This window comes from Dunckerocampus dactyliophorus, chromosome 10 (genome assembly GCF_027744805.1).
Source record: "Dunckerocampus dactyliophorus isolate RoL2022-P2 chromosome 10, RoL_Ddac_1.1, whole genome shotgun sequence".
NCBI classification, from domain to species: domain Eukaryota; kingdom Metazoa; phylum Chordata; class Actinopteri; order Syngnathiformes; family Syngnathidae; genus Dunckerocampus; species Dunckerocampus dactyliophorus.
This window is the reverse complement of record NC_072828.1, coordinates 23,347,657-23,367,793: the sequence shown is the minus strand read 5'-3', so window position 1 is coordinate 23,367,793 and position 20,137 is coordinate 23,347,657. Positions and strand designations below refer to the sequence as shown.

The 20,137-nt window shown below is 39.6% G+C and overlaps 1 protein-coding gene across 2 annotated transcripts in view; it reads left to right on the top strand.

Moving 5' to 3' along the window:
- Positions 1-20,137, top strand: part of rabgap1l (RAB GTPase activating protein 1-like) — a 117,642-nt gene that overhangs the window by 53,331 nt on the left and 44,174 nt on the right. The window lies entirely within an intron of this gene.

The following is a 20,137-nucleotide window of genomic DNA, read 5'->3' as shown; positions in this document are numbered from 1 at the left end:
AAATCCTAAATTAAGATTTCTATATCTAGAAATAAATAGCATCTTTAAGCTGAAAATACTTATTTTCAGAATAAAATACTTCATACAACCAATAAAAAGTGAAATATTATTAAAATAAGTGAAAATGAAATCACATATTAGTCCAAATAAGCTGTATCCTGAAACTTGCTGATCTTGAAATAAGACCAAATTAATCTTACAAGTACATATTGTTCCACAAATATCTTAACTCATGCTATAAAAAACCACAGCCAGAAGTGCTAATTTGATAAGATCAATATTTATTTTATACCAAGTTGCTCTACAAAGTCTGTAATTTAGTCATTTAGTCTGTATTTGTCATCAAAATGTTAAACAATGTTGAAACATTGTTGTTTAGCAGTTCTTAAAGTAAGCAAGTCGTGGAATCTTTAAACAAGATTTTAATTGTTGGGAAACCAAAAATACTTATTTTGAGAGTTATTTGCTCAATTTTAACATTTCTGAACTAAACTAGACAAAAAGTAATTCCTCATTCTAAAATTAAGGTCATACTATAAATTCAATGCATAAATAGCCCTTGACACGAGGGAAATTATCAAACATGTGTAGGAATATGGTTTTAAATCTTGGCAAGGGGCAAATAATTTGCAGTGCACAAAACCGTAAACCAGTTGGAGCCCCAGCAGAAGGATAAAAGAGCCGCAGGTTGCAGACCCCTGGTGTAGAAGAATGACCGTGTCCTCTGCTCTAATCCCAGGCCTGTAGTCAAACTGCAGTGGGTCCATCAATGTAATGTTAGGCAAAAGAGATGTCTCTCATTTAACTTCCAATGAAGGAACATGACAAATGCATTCTTGACCACGGTTTCTTCCAAGCAGAATGTTCTTGAGATTTATCAAGCGACTACACATAGAAACGTGACGTGTCATGGTATTAGAAGGCAAGTACGCTGTGCACAATTATTAGGAAAGTCAGTATTTTGACCATATTCTTATTTTTATGCATATTTTCCAACCCCAAGCTGAATAAACTTGAATGCTTATTGGGTTTAAACATACCAGGTGATATGCTTGGATTGACCAAGAGCACTGTTATTGTTAAATAATAAAACTAATTATTGATTATGCCAATTGCCTAATAATTGTGGACGCAGTGTAGAAATAATTCTGCATTTGGGTTAGATGTCTTGTACATGAAGCTGTATAGTAGTGCAAATGTAGTTATCAAAATTGTTTTTATTTTTGTCTTTGATCTGTTTTATATTTGGTTATCGGTGAAGGACGGTATTTTATGGTTCTTACAGAAAACATTTCCTCCGCTCTTACTAGTTAGCCAAACCAACATCGGCTTCCAAGTGGAGCCATGCTCAATATTCATGGCCTCCACGATACGCAATTCCCTTTTATTTCCACAAATGGGAGCATGCAGTGCTTCCTGCCGCGTGTCCTCCTCTTTTCGTTTTCATTGAGGAAGACCACCTGACCTTCTTTGAAGTGGAGAAGTCATGGTTTGAGGGGGAGTCTCTTCATCCTGCACGTGGGTGCTTTGTGTTTGGTGGGTTCATTGCAGGCTTTAATTTTTATTTTTTACTTTCAACACTTTTTACTTAAAAGACATCCTCTACATCCTGTGCGTGAATGCATCAACTTTTCGAGGTTTCTAGGCTAGGAAAGGTATTACTGTATATCCTAACATGGAGACCTTTCAATTGCAATCAGTATGAATGTAAGACCGGCACGTCTTTTGCCAGTTACTGTATTGTGGTTGGTGTTAGCATTCTCAAAAAATTATCATCTCACAAAAAGTTCATGTACACATACAGACTCACACAGACTTGAGAGTGATAATTGGTCACTGTTGTCAGCCCACTAGCTGTCTACACTATACGGACAAAAAAAGGAATATCTTCATGAATAAAACATCTAAAATTGGGCCGGACCCATTCGTTGCCCTTGAATTTTAACTATTGTGCTTGGCATTTCTGCCTGCCTGCCTTACCTCCAACAGTGCCCTTAAATAACGCACAAGTACAGTAAATTAATCAACTACCTGGGAAATCAAAGTCCTTTCCTAAAAAATACAATTATCGTATAAGCTTTTACTATTTGTGGCAACACAAGGGTGATAGGAGAAAAGTTTAAGCAAAAGGAAGCCGACAACGCCACCTTGGGAATTGCACCCAAGGAAATAATTACCCAATAAAAATAAAAGGCAGCTAGGTTTGTTGCACCAATGAGGCAGAGGGCGTGTTTTCAAAGATACAAAGTTATTTTTATTACAATTTGTTAAAAAAGACATGGCCACAGAAGGCCAAAACAGTTAAAAGAGCGAAGCCCAGCCAACAAGGTAAGTGTTAAAAAACCAAACTGCGGCAACAGAGAGGGCAATGCAGTAAGTGTCAGTATCCAAAGCCAAAGAAGCAGCCGGTCGTTACCGTACATGGGGGCGCTGTGAGCGTGGACATCGGTGGAAGGGAGGGGAGCGCTAGAACACCACACTGTCACACACTGTCCGTAAGGTCTCCGTGCAGCGAAAGGGGAGATCAGGCACCATGCACCAATGGAGAAACTGTCGTCATAATGAAGAGGTTACACGGGTGGCTGGACGCCACAAACAACTGAGACCACATACCTGTCGACTGCAGCACCAGAAGATCGAGACAGTCTGAAGCCAATAACCCATTGGACAATGACACAACAGGAACTCTATGACAGTAGGGCTACAGTATAACTAACTACACTTTTCTAATTAAATGTCATGTACGAACAACTACTACCTACCCTTTATTTCCTGGGGAGTCGGATTGCACGAGGCGACCAGAAAGGGGGCGTACCACCGCAGCAACAAGCAAGAGACTGGGGACGATAACACGGCCCCTCTTTATAGGGTGCCCTCTAGTGGCGATTGGCCAACACTCACAGCAGGCAACACACACTATTAGGCTGAATGACAATGAAAGTCCATCCTGCCACATATGGTCAAATGCGCCACCTGTTTTCAGTATGTAATGTTGCCTGTCCATCGCACCAAGCACCTGGACAAAGCTTGTCCATGGTCAAACCAAACTGCATCAATGCCGCTGTGGCAACAGCTGCCAGTTGTTGCCATAGCAGCTGTTTTAGCAGAGCTTCACAACTCAGATTTTTACCAAACCTTCAGAAAACATGCTATCCTTGACGTGGGATGACATGTTAATGAGGTGATTCCATCCAAACAACTGTTGTTGGCGAGCAGAGGCCCTCTTTTCTAGGCTTAGAGGATAAATACTTTGGATCCTGCACCCACCCCTCAGACGAGAGCTGTCCGGCATGTACTGATGAAGTCTGCTCGGATGAGAGGCGAAATGTTTTCTAAGACAGCCTGAACAGTCCAGTTGCAATCGATTCAATGCTCTGAGAATACAATGACCTGGATGAATGAGTATATTCACAGGCCCTGTAAGGACCAACCTAGCCACCAACGACACGACTAATACCCTCATACATGGTAGGTATAGAGTCGTCCCTCGCCTCTTTGCGGTTCAATTTTCGCAGCTTCACTCTATCAAGGTTTTTCCTAAATGTATTAATTAATGAATCATGCTATTTTGTTGTTGAATGTGGCTTATTATGAGTCAAAAATATACTTATTGAAGCAAATTGTGCATATTTTATCTAAATTTTGCATTTTCAAGCATAAAATTGGCTAAATGACTCGTTTGAAGACACTGTGAATGATATGTAGTATTCTACACGCGTCAGTAATGTTACAGTAATGTTCGGTGAGACACACAAGCATTAAAATTGGTTGCCCGAACAACAGGCTTTTATTGTACGTTTGAATTATCTGATAACAGGCACAATAATCACTAATGAAAATCCCTAATAAAACACGGGCTACGGTTGCGGTTGTAACCCACGCCAAGCTAAAATAAACTCTGAATCCCCGACGTCACTTCCTGTGTACCCGCTACTCAGCTCCCCTAGGGAACACATTTATAGCAACACACACGAGCATGAGGCTTATTTAAATAGCTTAAATAGCTTATTAACTCTTATTATGTCGACTATATTGGGTAATGTGAGTGTAAAGGTGACTATAGGGGTGGTAGTTAATGTCTAGAGAGCTCCAATCATTTTAAAAACCGTATTTAGATGGTTGTAAACAGGTTTTTTTTTATGTTCTAACTGTGAAAATATTCCATTTATGAATACGGAATCCTACTTTGCGGAAATTCACTTATCACATTCTGGTCTGGAATTACTGTATACACTACTGTAGCACATATTTTATTAGTTGTCTAGTTCTCAAAAGATAATGAAAAAGCATAGCAATCCATCTCATGCCACTTTGATTATTTCATTATTCTCGTCATGTTAAATTCCAATAAACCTTTGCTGAACAATGTGTAAAAATACAATATTAATAGCGGAGAAGGTGGCGTTGGTGCTCAAGATCCCGCTGTGAATTATGATGATGGCTGGGTTTGCTTGAAAGATGAGTATCACAAGTGGATCAGACATTTTGATGGGTATCGTTGAGTATTGTGGAGACAGGGATCTGACAATTTCTGAGCCTGGTGGCATTTTAATATGCTAATTAGATGAGTGAATTTACTCCCATCACAAACTTTGGGTTATACTGATGATTTTTCTCATTTACAGTATGCCTTTATTGCTCACCATTTTGAGGCTACAACAGTTTGAAATAGTAATATCAAAGCTGAATATTTTCTTGAAAAAACTACCATTAGTGTTAACATTAGTGAAAGCCTGAAAACAATTAAACCTTTTATATTGAATGTATGTCATCGTCACTATATGAACAGAGTGATGTATATGGTTCATATCATATTCAGAGTGCGAGGCATTGCTGGTGAAGCAGACCGAGGCAGGTGTGAGATGCAAATTGCTCCTCCCAGAACTGATGTCTCTTCAGTGGAGCGAATGTTCCATGAATGTCATTTATTGGTCCGTTTGATTGCTGTATTGCCTGTGTTAGTGTCGTGTCCCTTAACCATTTGTTTTCTGTGAGATGGTAACCACGTGATCAGCCCATGGTACCCTTTATCAACATTTCAGGATTAAATATATTTTCCCAGTGTTAAAGAAATCAGCACTTTGCCAACTTAATTACACATTGGAAAATACAGCTTGTAGAATATTCAGTCCACATGGAGACATGCCTGAGGCTGATTGGAAATTAATGTCGTTCTGCACTGGCATTTGCATTTTCTTCACATTATTATTATGTATATGGTAATTGGTATGTTTATACGCTACGTAGTGTGATGTTTTCCCATTTGTCAAGGAGGAGCAAGCGGTTGATGGCCAATTTTGTCAAACTTAACCTGGGTAGATACATTTATCAAAGCTGGTGTGTTTAGTTTTTTCATTTGCAAGTTGTACTCTTTGTCTATGTGCACAGTAAACATCAATTTTGGTGTAAACTAGGGATGTCAGATGTCAGCATGCCGGCATGCCTTTTCAGTGTAACTGGAACTTAGTGTTTGCATAGTCTCCATAAAATGTAAATGGGCTATGCTGTCTTTTGGACAACCTAAAGTATATTGGTCCGAAAATTGCTATGTACTTCACAGCATTTGGTGCCAGTCAGTGAGGCATTTAATTATAGTTCCATTGACAGAAAAGAAAACAACAACTCACAGTAATTTGCACATTCATACACACCATCCCTTGGGTCTTCAATCGCCCGACTCAAGTAGTATCATCCAGTGAAAGCACAACATAAATGTCAGCTAGCTCAGGGCTGGTTTCTGGCATAAACATCGTATGCCGTTGTTGAGGGCCACATGATCAGAAAGGCCCTGACCACATTCAAGTCAACTTACATCTATGCTGTTTATATTTTCAATAGTGGCATTTGGAGGGTTCAGTTTGGTTAGTAACGTATAAGATAAAACCCTGGTAACATTAAAGACTGAAATGGGGCCTTAAAGAATATTCAAGAGTAGTGCTGCGGGGTGAAAAAACAGACAACTGGTGATGTAAAAGAATACAGGAAAAAGATAACATTATGTTTTTCTTATTCAGTGGTGTCATGGTTACATTGTGTTTACTTGGTTTCAAGATTTTTCACTTTTCTTATTGAGGTTCATTTGTTGTTTGCACAGTTTTGAATATTTAGTTGTTTTCTATTCAGATTACTTCAAGGCACTTTTAAACGTCATATTTATATTGGTTTTGTTCATGTTTGTGGTTTATTCTTTATTTTATTCTATTTATTACTCAAAATATTTCTTTATTGGTTCAGTTGCAATAATGGACCTGGTTCAAATAAAGAGGTTTGTGAATAATTCATTTATTATTTGTTTTATGCAGTATATATGTGTGTTTGTTTAGTAGTAGCGGTATGTTTCATTTGGTAGGACACAAACAATATCTTGTGTAGGGCCAGAAAAAGCCGAGAGCTGGCCCTTAGCTAGCTGCTGGATTCATATCTGGGACACTCGCTCCTGCAGATAGTGCCATCAAAACACTTTCTGTTACACTTACCATGATTAAAAAAAAAAATTGAGAGAAAGCAGACAAAAGAAATCCTGACTATGAGGCAAATAGGCGGGGATCTACTGTACATCATATTGTATGCATTTGTGTTACAAAAAGTTGTTATTTTGTTGTGAGTGTGAAAATTGGCTTCAGAATGTTTTTTGCGATTCATTAGAAATCTGACACCTAATCCTGCTGCACTGTAGTAGTGAGTTTACAAAAAGAGGGGGAAAAAAAGGATGTTATCCAAAACCATTCATCCCAATAATTACTTCAAACCAGTTTTTGTAATACCCTGCATATTACCTGCAAGCAAAAGCAAAACATTACTCTCAGATCACATTGTTCCCAACATAACTTAATGAAATGTGGAACCAGCCTGACCATTAAAATGTCATGGCACAGTTACAAAGACAGATGAAACTGCAGTATGCTCAGTCGGCCAGATGTTGCCGCCCGCTCTAAACCCTCCAGGGAAGCCTCTAGAAGGGTCCGTGCCAACAACCAAGGGTAAAGGTCTGAGGAGTGCTGTTGTTTAATTACCGGGCTGCCGTACTCTGAGTATCATACCAATAGGTTATCTCATAAATTCCCCTGAAATGAAGGGAAATGAGGGGGGGCTTAGTGAAGCAGGTGTGTCAGCAGTGATCCTCATCCATCTCCATGTCGGCATATGTTAACACATAGCTGGAAAGAAAGTTTTGCTATCACATTGTTCTCACATTGCTGCTGTATTGCGCAATGTCCATGGTGCTCTCTTTGTTACATGCTTCAAGCCTCTTAACTGCACATTGGTGTATAGTGTTTCCTCGTTTACCGTGGTGGATAGGTTCCCAAATAAGTGAAATCCGCAAAGTAGCCAACTATATTTTTGTACAATTATTATATGTTTTAAGGCTGTAAAACCCCTTACCATACATTTTATACACTTTTCTCAGACAGGCATTAACATTTTATCACATTTCTCTCTTGTTTAAACACTCTCAAAGTTCAAATTTCGTTTGAATTTTAATGATCAATGTACGAGATTGGACACAAGAAATTAAGTGACTCCCGCACGTCACTCCTCTGATCGTGTCTTGTCCTGGCGCTGTTAGACTGTAGCGTTTTTGTATCCTTGTTAAAACATATTCCTCCTCCTCGTCCTCCATGAACCGAAGATTCATTTACAGCATTACAGGCGCCCAGCCACGTAAGTTCTGCCTTCATTCCATGTATGATCAAACAGGAAAGAGGTAGTCCTGCACGAGGGAGATAGATTGATTGATTGACAATGGTCTACAGCCAATCAGAACGCAGAACACAATGGGTGGGTTATTTCTTAGCCAATAAGGACTGGACAAACTGGACACGTCTGGACACGTCTTCAACTCTCACAAGTATACAACACCCTCTACTGGTAGCAGTAGCAAATGCAATAACAGATATTGATAGATCCCTGTAATACACCACAAGGATGCAAAACACAATGCGTGTTCATATGCTGTTAAAAAGAAAACGTACAAAAATCTGTGAATGGTGAACCGTGATGTAGCGAGGGAACACTGTCATGTAAAGTGGTGACTCCCTGTGAATAAATGGCCTTTGACTTGCCTGGAAAGCACTTTCTGTTTACCTGAACTTTCCAAGGTTTGCTGAACACACGTTTATTCTAATAACACCCATCTTCGTGTCCTAAATATTCCACAAGGAAACCTTGCAGACTAATTCCTTTAACCTACTTTTTGCATTGAGCCATTTTTCTCCAAGCATTGTATACTGTATATTTTCATTGTTGCTTTAGTTGGTTTGTTGACACGAGGGAGGATATAACAAACGAAGACCAGGTCTGTTGGTCAAGAGTTCATTCATTCATTTATTGATTCCATTTCTACCACTTACCTTGTTCAATGTCAGAGGTGGACTGGGACAGTGAGAGGCAGGGTACGCCCTGGATTGATCACCAGTCAAAGGCATGGCAAGGAGTTATTTCACCTCTGAAAAAAAAATCTAATAGTGAAATGGTTTAGGGGAGAAAAAAGTCTTAAGCGATAATGATCTTAAACGTTTGATAAAACCTAAGAACAAGGGAAAAGGAGCCGCATAAACCCCTGTTTATTGATGAGACTGAGGTGGAGAGGGTGAAAACCTTCAAGTTCCTTGGCACATACATCAGCGAGGACCTCACCTGGTCTCACAAAACCCAAGAGGTTATCAAGAAGTCCCAAAAGAGACTATACTTCCTGAGAAGACTGAGGAAATTTGGCATGTCCACCACAATCCTCAGTTGCTTCTATAGATGCACTATCGAAAGTGTCCTTACAGCCTCCATCACTGTTTGGTACGGTAACTGTACAACACGTGATAGGAAGGCACTCCAGCGGGTGATCAAGACCTCACAGAACATTGTTGGGGCAGCCCTCCCCTCACTGCAAGACATTTATAAATCTTGAGTCCTGCAAAGAACAAACAACCTCATCAAGGACAGCACACATCCACAACACTCATTATTCACACTCCTACCGTCAGGCAGACGCTACAGGAGTTTGAAGTCCAGGACCACCAGGTTGGCAAACAGCTTTTACCCACAGGCCATCAGGCTTCTCAACGATGCCCTCACACATGCCGCACGCAACACACGCACACACTCATAGCACTATTTATTTATTTATTGGTATTAATGTCTCTTCTATTCTTGTTGCTTAATTTATTGGTATTAATGTTTCTTTTGTTCTTATTCATTTTCTTGTGTTTTCTTGCTTTTTTTGGGAGAATGAACACAACAAGAATTTCATTGCATAGTATAACTGCCTGTTTTACTGTGCATATGACAATAAAACTCTTGGATCTTGAAAAACTAATTGTACGGCAGTTACAGCAGTGTTTTATTTGTGAAAAACATGTCTTCATGGAGAACAGAACATCGACATTCTCACTATTGGCTATGATGCATAATGGTTGAACTTGGACTGGAAGTATTGAAAAGGTCATATGATCTGATTGGTCTAGACGGCCTTGTTCCAGTGTTATGGGCACATAAGGGAAAAAGAGGTACTCATCATGCTTCGTGACTACCATACAAGCCTGTGGGGATAGAGTTATGGTCTGGCCTGACTTCAGTTAGGTCAAGGTTCAACAATATTACGTAAGAGGTCGTATGACTTCTACCCCTTTCTACCCCTGTCTTACAATGCTAGGATCCATCTGGCTCAAATGGATTGGCCACTATATAGTCCAGACCATAACCACGGAGACATGAGAAAAAATGCAGAATACCAGGCAGTATATGGCTGAAGTGAGCTATCATAACATTTTAATTTTGTCTCCAGTAATATTTCTGTACATCCTGTTTGACTCGCAGTCATAGTTGCCATGGTTTTAGTGCAAGCAGTTTCTTTTGATTGGTTTAGCTGTCAGTGAAGGACTTAGTGGGATATGAGTTGAGTGTTCAGCTGTCTGGGCCTAGTGTTTATCAGTTGTGTCTTGTTGGTTTAGCAAAGCGTGCCACTAGCATCAACCGGTTCCCAGGGGCCCTTTCCCCTCCCAGGAGTTATGTAATATTGTCAGAAGAGAAGGGTAACTGGAGAGCTGCCTTCTGTGTATAAATCTGAATAGGGGAGATTGATTAACTTTGCATTGTATTTTCATGTTCTGAGCATTCTCCGTCCAATTTAATCAAGAGACAGTGGTCAGTGACGTTTCTGAAAGACCGTTGGACAGTCTGAACTTTTAATGTAACTCAAGCTAACTCAACCTCCTATTGTGAACTTATCAGTTGTAAATTGTAGACGCTTTCTTACAGCGTTCTTTTTAAATCAAGGGCTCCAGACTCCGACTAAATGGTCGCTTTTTGCGACAAAATTTTGAGATTTTGCGTGTACATTTTTCGTTTACTTGCACTTGTGCGATCAGTTAATTTACTGATTTTATTTTATTATTGTAGAATATTTTTTGTTGCTGACAAACTTCTGCTCCACACGTCAGCCCAGTAGACAGTGAATGTGCAAATGTGCCCGTTTGCCAACCGACATTAACTCCAAAAGAAGAAAGGAGACGAACACCAAAGAAGAGGAAGGCGGGCCGATGTGTGTGCGGAGTTAAAGTGTATGTAGTGTAATGCTATTTATTAATTATGTGTTGTGTGTAAAACAAACACAAGCACAATGTAAGCGAAGGTCTTCTTAGATGACCACTGTCGCTGTGAAAGATTAACGTGACACTTCCGGCCTTCACAATGAAAGCGCTTTATATTACTTGGCGAAACATAATGAAAGAAAACAACATAACAGCATATTATTTTCCAATAAAACAACAGCCCTTATTTCCACATTGATATGCGTTTACATATTATTCCGTGTAGTTATATACAAAAATTTTATTAAAAATGTGTCCTTTTTTTTTTTTTTTTAAACCAGTGCTTCTGAAAGGTCTCTACGGCCTGTTCTCCTGTTTTAAATCAAACTATGTTTGAACTCAACATATGATGATAATGATTATGATTAATCTGTTAGGTGTGATTACAGGTTGGTGGTTTCAGGTCTGCAGTGAATAATGAAGGAGTAATAAATAATTGTGCACATCAGTCATAACATGGTATGACTGATCATATACACATTTTAAAGGTGTATATGATGTCACCAATGAGGCCTTCCAGAAGCTAGGGACAGAAACAGGGTGGATAGAGAAGACAGTTGCCATTTATTGTTCAAGTATATTTCAATAATACAGTGAAAATCATAGGAAATGCGAATATTTACTTTGCTAGTCGCTTTTGGTGTGCGCCCCTGAATTTTCTGCTTGCGCTTCTAAAATTTTAAGTTGGGGACCACTATGTTCCTAGTACAAAAAGATCTGCGAAAATCAGTCCTTTACAGGAAGAAATCTGAATTTGATAGGTCATTAGCAATTAGCACATAAGCTTTTTATTTAACTAAGAGTGGACACAAGTTCATTTTTTGACGAGCGTGTCTCTTATGACTGAAAATGACTTTTTAATAAAGTAGTTAATTTGCACACCCTGCATATAATTAATTAATGGTAAAATATAACTACATTTTATTATATAGTAAATATGTCATCTGTGTTATACCAAAGAACGTTGTGTAGTTAAGCATTGCAAAAAAAAAAAGTATAAATTAACCGGTCATAAACTATTTCTGATGCAGCAAAACCACTCGACTCTTGCAGGACATTTGGCTGCGTCAGCACGACCAGTATGTTTAAATAAATTGTATTTGATATAGAAGACGTGAAGGTGGGCAGCAGGTTTGGACACATCAGCAGTTCTTTATTTTTAGCAGGGTGTGTTAAGTAGGTTACCTGTCGTAGAGGTCTGAGTAATAGTATGTCTGCCCAACATGCCTGCAGGCTACAATTAGAGGAAGCCTCTGATTCCCCTCTGTGTACATATCTCTCTCTCTCCTCTACGGCTCACTCTTTCTCCACTTCCCTCTCATTCCGTCTCTCTGTTATCTCCACTCTCCATTCTCTGTATGTCTCTCCCAAGCCATCACTCTTTGCCTCCCTCATCCCCTCCTTATTTCCATCTGTCTTGTTTTGTGCCTTCTGTCAGTCAGTTTAAAAGCCACCAGGGGATATGCCTGAAGGGTGCATATTGTGCAATGGAGTAACACACACTCATACACGCACACACCTGCAGAGGGTGTCCTGCGGTGCTAATGCTTTATTAATCCCGCCATATGTCTTATGTAATCTAAAAAATGTTGCGAGAACCTGGGCTGGTGTGAAACCTTCCAGCTCATCTCTGCACTGTGTTATTTTTTAGTTTACTTGAATTTGAGTGCCAATAAAGGTTGACATTTTCTGTCCAGATACATTTTTATCCCTGACCTTTCGTGTTTCATGCATTTTTTAGTCCATTGCATGGATATATACTGACAAAGAGGGGGGCGTCATCAATATGTGTGTGTATATATATATATATATTAGGGATGTCCGATTATATCGGCCCACCGATAATATTAGCCGGATATTAGCATAAAAATGTGATATCGGTAGACATTGGTATCGGGTTTTTTCTCCATAATGAAAACCAATATTACAAAAATGCTGTATAGATGAACATTTTAATGTTCACATGGCCAGGATGACACTACAGTTTGTTCACATATGGTGCCTGCCTCCTTTGCGCTTTCCACAGGATCTGACTGTACTGAAGTCGACTAGCTTCTTACGTTAGCATCCGGGACGCTAGCTGTTAGCCATTCAGTGAAGCACAAATAAGCTGCACTCCGTGAAGGTCTTGACGTTTTTGCCAGCTGATTGATCTTGCTCTGTAGTGAATTCACATTTCCCATGGTGATAGAAGGTACCGAAGGTTTGAATCTCCACTTCCTTGCTAGCCGCTTGACTTTCACCTTAGCCCCAGCTCTGGCTGCTGCCTCGATATCAATGGGTAGACAGGGAATCACACCGATGCCGGACGTCGCTCTCATGGCACGTAAAAATGTGCTTGAGTAAACAAACAGAGTTGCTTGAAAGGTAGCCACTCGTAGCAGTGTAGATAGATAGATAGATAGATAGATACCTGTAGATAGATACTTTGTTACTCTCCGAGAGAAATAACATTTCCAGCAGCTCTGCAAAAATGTCATAATGAACTTACTGAGCAGATCAGGTAAAATGTGTAGTGCAATATACATAACTAATAATAATACACAATAATGCAATAATTCAAGTCCTGTCCAGTCCAGTCCATGACAGGGGATATGTGATGTTACATACAGTATGTCACAAAAGTGAGTACACCCCTCACATTTCTGCAAATATTTTATTATATCTTTTCATGGGACACCACTGAAGAAATGAAACTTTGCTACAATGTAAAGTAGTCAGTGTACAGCTTGTATAACAGTGTAAATTTACTGTCCCCTCAAAATAACTCAATACACAGACCTTAATGTCTAAACTGCAGGCAACAAAAGTGAATACACCCCTAAGTGAAAATGTCCAAATTGGGCATAATTAGCCATTTTCTTTCCCCAGTGTCATGTGACCCATTAATGTTACAAGGTCTCAGGTGTGAATGGGGAGCAGGTGTGTTAAATTTGGTTTTATCACTCTCACACTCTCTCATACTGGTCACTGGAAGTTTAACATGGCACCTCATGGCAAAGAACTCTCTGAGGATCTGAAAAAAAGAATTGCTGCGCTACACGAAGATGGCTTAGGCTATAAGAAGATTGCCAACACTCTGAAACTGAGCAGCAGCACGGTGGCCAAGACCATACAGCGGTTTAACATCACAGGTTCCACTCAGAACAGGCCTCGCCATGGTCGACCAAAGAAGTTGAGTGCACGTGCCCAGCGTCATATCCAGAGGTTGTCTTTGGAAAATAGACGCCTGAGTGCTGCCAGCATTGCTGCAGAGGTTGAAGGGATGGGTGGTCAACCTGTCAGTGCTCAGACCATACGTCGCACTCTGCATCAAATTGGTCTGCATGGCTGTCATCCCAGAAAGAAGCCTCTTCTAAAGATGATGCATAAGAAAGCCCGCAAACAGTTTGCTGAAGATAAGCAGCCTAAAGACATGGATTACTGGAACCATGTCCTGTGGTCTGATGAGACCAAGATAAACTTATTTGGTTCAGATGGTGTCAAGCGTGTGTGGCGGAAACCAGGTGAGGAGTACAAAGACGAGTGTGTTTTACCTACAGTCAAACTTGGTGGTGGGAGTGTCATGGTCTGGGGCTGCATGAGTGCTGCCGGCACTGGGGAGCTACAGTTCATTGAGGGAACCATGAATGCCAACATGTACTGTGACATCCTGAAGCAGAGCATGATCCCCTCCCTTCGGAAACTGGGCCGCAGGGCAGTATTCCAACATGACAACGACCCCAAACACACCTCCAAGACAACCACTGCTTTGCTAAAGAAGTTAAGGGTGAATGTGATGGACTGGCCAAGCATGTCTCCGGACCTAAATCCTATTGAGCATCTGTGGGGCATCCTCAAACTGAAGGTGAAGGAGCACAAGGTCTCTAACATCCACCAGCTGCGTGATGTCGTCATGGAGGAGTGGAAGAGGATTCCAGTGGCAACCTGTGAAGCTCTGGTGAACTCCATGCCCAAGAGGGTTAAGGCAGTGCTGGAAAATAATGGTGGCCACACAAAATATTGACACTTTTGGCCCAATTTGGACATTTTCACTTGGGGTGTATTCACTTTTGTTGCCTGCAGTTTAGACATTAAGGTCTGTGTATTGAGTTATTTTGAGGGGACAGTAAATTTACACTGTTATACAAGCTGTACACTGACTACTTTACATTGTAGCAAAGTTTCATTTCTTCAGTGTTGTCCCATGAAAAGATATAATAAAATATTTGCAGAAATGTGAAGGGTGTACTCACTTTTGTGACATACTGTATATCGGTATCGGTTGATATTGGGAAAAAAGCAAAAAAGCCAATATTAGCATATTATCATCCTTGCTGTATTGCGTTTTTTCAGAAATGAATTTATGAGTAAATGATGGCTGTTTGGTAGACTATAGTCTATTACAAGGGTCACCAACGTTTTTTCTTGCAAGAGCTACTTTTAGAAAATGAAAATGGCCACGAGCTACTCATTTTTGTAGAAATGATTTTCATACCTTTTTTCAACCCAAACGAATCAAATATGCTTGTTTTACCAAAACATTCACAAAATGCTGGTATCCACAACTCACATTTTATGTTTCAGAATACTTTTCTTTCTAGTGTTCTCACATTATTCACTGAAAACCTGAATGAAAAGCAGGCTTGCGGGCACCTCATGTGGTCGTGGGGGTCTACTTGGTGCCCGCGGGCACTGTGTTGGTGACCCCTGGTCTATTACTCGTCAAAACATATTGAAATACAAGCGATATGTTGTATTCTGGTCACTACGGCAGTAATTACACAAAACATTGAGACGTTGATTACCTTACATTACATTACGTTACGTGATGAAGTCAGCCATGGCATGTCCGACATGATACAGTGGAAAAAAAGTTATCCTCCCATTCCATGTGGAAGTGGTGCGTTTTTGGCTTCTTAAGTTTGGAAGAAATACATTCGAGGTTAACGGGTTAGCTCACTAGGTTTCTAGCTTGTTAGCTTACTAGCTCGCTAACTAGGTGCCGTCCCGAGTCCCTGCAACCAAAGAGTGTTGCAATGTCTTGTAATGTCATGTCATGTCATGTCTGCAGGGCTCTAATACTGTAACGAGGGACGACTGTATATACTGTAGATTTTTTTCTCAACAAGCTTGACCTTCTTTCTCATGGGTGTTGATTATGATGCATGTCCTGGTTTGGATTATTCAACATGATCACACTTAAAACTGCTATACTAACTTGTAGTGCTAACAGATAGGCAATAGAATGGTTTTCTGCTAAGATCAGCTTTGTTTATGTGGTACTGAATCTGGTGGCAGGTCTTTTCACAGCCGCAGATCCTCTGTCACTCCTCTGTCGGTCCAGTCTACAAATGGAACACATTGCCGAATGCCCTCTGGTTCCTCTTGTACATCTTTTCCACTGAGTCACCTGTGGCAGCAGTGGACAGATTACTCACATTGGCGATTCCTAGGATGGAAGTGATAACAACGATGATACTGAACTGTCTGCTTCTGTCAGTGACTCAGTGACGACTACTAGCTGTTTCTCCAAAATCAAGATTATGTTAAGAGTAGAGATGTCCTGATCTCGATGGGGACATTTTTTTTTGCCGTTTTTCATCGGTCGGAGATCAGAGGATGAGCTCACCCAATCTTTACAGCAGCTGTTGTAAAGTGCTTTGTTTTTGCAGCAGGCTAGAAATTAAACTTAGCTATGTCAGCCGTGTGGAAATACTTCTGCATTGTAAATGAAAATAGTCCTACAGCCACTTGCGATGTCTGCAAAATGACGTGGCGTGGTACTAGCAGAGCGGCATTCAATACCACAAATTTAATACATCCCTGAGGACCAAACAAAAGTGTTTAGCAAGGCCAGCAACGAAAAGGCTGCGACGCCAAAGCAACACACTCTTGACTTTTGAAGGAAAGACAAATATCCAAAAGACAGCGAAAATGCAAAGCAAATTACTGAAAAGGTTGTTGAGTTTATTTCTGTGGGCAACCAGCACATCTCCGTCTATTAACTATTTCCATCTTTTAGAATGTATAGATCCGCGCTTTGTTCTGCCATCATGACACTACATTGTTGATTTAATGGAATAAGCTTTACAAAAATGTGTTTTGTAGTTACTTTAGTTACTTGCGTTGTTAATTGCATTGTCAAAATATCGGATCGGGACTCGAAATCAAATTGGATTGGATCTAAGGCCAAAATTGCTGATGCCTACTTCGAAAATTACCTCACTATCATTCATTAATTTTTTGTGTTGCCTGTCGCAGCAGGGGTCAGGTCAACCTGCTAGAAAGCAAAGAAAACATTTTAACAAGTTTTATTCGATAATTTGGTGCTAGGCTGTTGATTGCTGATGTCTGTCATACATGAGGATGAAGTCCCCAACCACTAGATCATTAGGAATCGGGCAATACAAAAAGCAGAAAATGTCTTATAATACAAATTTTTCTGCAGACTACCATAGAAATATTAAAATTTTTGCTGACACCTCATGCACCAGTCAAAACACAAACTAAGAAAGCTAAAATGAGCATAAAGCATGAGAGAAAGTACGTTTTGTGACTTCTGTTTAATGTGGCGACTGGCTTCAGGTGTCACTTGTCTCACAGGTAAGAGCGTCATGAAGGGCTCCCACTGATTCTCAACTATTACCAGTTGTATTATATTCAACATATTTAGATGTAATTATTAAAAGTGTGAACTAAAAATGTATATATGGAGAACAGAGACTTTATTGTATGCTATTGCACTTCAGATCACACATCAACTACAGCAGCTCGCCCCACGCCCCACCACCCAGATCTGTGTGGTTGTCTTTATTGTCGTTTACATTACAGCATATGGATGACAGAGCAAAAATCTCAACCCTTGTTGTGTTCTTCATTCCATTTGTTTTGTGTTTGTAGAACAGTGCACATTGGGGAGGTGGAACTGGGCTACTGTGACAGAAAATTGATGGTGCTGATGAGGCTGCAGTTCCTGCTGAACACCTCAGCCTCCCTGCAGAGATTAAAGAGCTGCTGGCATCAGCATTTGCATGTTTCACATTGACACATTCATCCAAATGAGCAGCACAGACTCATGTTTGGATATTACTTAGCTGGAATAAGTGTACAATTATTAGCTTGGGTCTTCAGTGTATTAAAATAACAGGCCACTCCAAAAGCATTTCTTTCGCCAAACCAGCTCACACATTTCCAGATTCCTTTTGTATTTTTCCTACTGACCAGATTATGTTTCCAAAGGTTGCTGTTATATTGACTAATTCATTTATTTTTCGCATCTTATCCTGTTCAGGGTCATAGTTGAGCTGGAGCCTATCACAGTTGACGTTGGGTGAGAAGCGTGGTACACCCTTTGAGAGATCAATCACAGCACATTTTTATATTAATAGTGCAAAAAATATTAACTGAAAAATAAGAATCAATATAGGTAACCTTTATATATACAATATACTACTGTATACCGCACCCTTGATTAGGTGCAGCTGCACAATGTGACATCGGTAACTAAAGTAATCACATTTTGTATGATATAGTGTAGCTCACGACTGCAAACTACAACTACAATAATAAACTTATGGTTCAATTTACACCACTGTGACTAAGCCTTGCTATGCAAAGCCCAAATATTTGATAGAGTTATGTTACTGACATACATCTTAAATTCTGGTATTTGTTACATGAAATTGTATTAATTTATTCCCAACAGTTTTCATCCTCAATACGTGAAATGCAGCTCTCTCGGTAATGCCACACCTTGTTATATTACGTTTTTGTATATGATTGATGGTTTGTATAATTGTGACGTGATGGTGGTGGTATGTAGAGCTGGATTCAGTCGGTTGGGTCGCCATTGAAGGCCCAGGTACCAAATACATCTACTGCTACTATCCGAAAGTGTACCTAATAGAGTGGCCGGTCCTTATATTAGATGAATAAACACGTATAGAGAGAAAATGGGTGAATTATAAGATAACATTGTAAGTGAGAGACTTTCTACAGTAAATACGACGAAGCAGCTTCTAAGTCCAGGGGAAGAAAGAGTTCCACTTCCTTGTGGGGTTTTTGAGTAATGAGACTCCTAATTAGCAGGGACATGCATGGTTTATTAAATCAGAGTGTTTGCGACTTTCAATGTCAAACATATTCTTATTAGTCCTCATTGATATTTGCATGGGAATTACAGAAAATGTGCTCGTCATTTATTAGCTTGCTCGTGAAGGAATACATTTATGACTATATTTTATTTGAGATTCAAGATTGTCTTTTCTTATGGCTTATAGCTTGTTAAATTGGACTCAGCAAAACGCTCGCAACCTGACAATGTTGTTAAGGCGCTACATTATTAGTTAGTGGGTAGCGGTGGAACGACGCAACTACAGCGCCCCTGTGGCAGCCATTCATAACTTACAAAACTGCTCTTTCAAACGGTCAGTGACTCATTCCATGGTGATGCTTGCAATTCTTCAGTTTATTCTTTTTTAATAACCCTGTATATCAATCTTGCGATCTGTCACAATAATGTAATTAATAGAAATGAAAATACAGTACCTCAAAGTGAAGGCTTTTATCAGCAATTTTCAGGTGAGGTTAAAAAAAGATTAATTAGAACAATTAATTACAGACCATACTTAATCTCTCCATTTGACAGCACTAGCTACAGTTGCACTTAAAACTGTTCAATGGAGTGGTCTTTTTAATACTGGTATTGTAAGGTTAATTTTGATGCGTTAAAGGTTACAGCCATAATTTTCACACTAAGTTTACCAGCACTCAACCCTCCTGTGATTTATTTTTTTTTTAATACATTCATTTCTGATTGCCTAGCATGAGGTTCTGTGACATTTAGACAGTCCCAGTCAGAGGTTAGAAAGTACAGTAGCTTTCAAATTGTGTACTGTGTCTAGAGCTGGGTTTAAATGTTTTATTTAAAAGACAATGCATATTTATTATATGCTGTGCGCATTTCTGTACGAGATTCAATTGTGTAACTTCATAGATTATTTAAATGTTTGGCCACTGCGACATGAGCAGTCAGGCTCCGATGTTCTTGTACAAATTCAAAAGGTCACATGCTTGGAGAGACTGTGTTTAGTAACAGTCATTTACACGCAGTAAAGTTGCTGTAGAATATAATGCAGGGAGCAATAAAACAAACAGACGACCACAAGGAACTCCAGGGAGCCAAAAATCCTTTTCATATAAAGGCTTAGTTGTTCACTTACCACAAAGTGGTGTGGGATTGAAGAGATTGCCAGCCTTGCATTATAGCCCTATGATCAATTTGGAAACACCTTTGGTACGTGCGTCAACTTTACATCACATTTGTTAATTATTTATCGAATGCTGTATGCTCCCAATGCACAGGAGGTACACTTTGTAGACCATCTTTACATTTTAATGGAATTCTATGTCTATTTTAATGAAGATTAATGAGATTGATAAACGTTGTGGCGTTTTCCAAGAAATTTATTATATTCCGTGCTTTGAAATTGCATTCAAAATATCTTTCCCAATTAGGGAATTTGATTTCCTGTCTGTTTAAAAATAACCCATTCATGAAAAGCTGTTGTTTG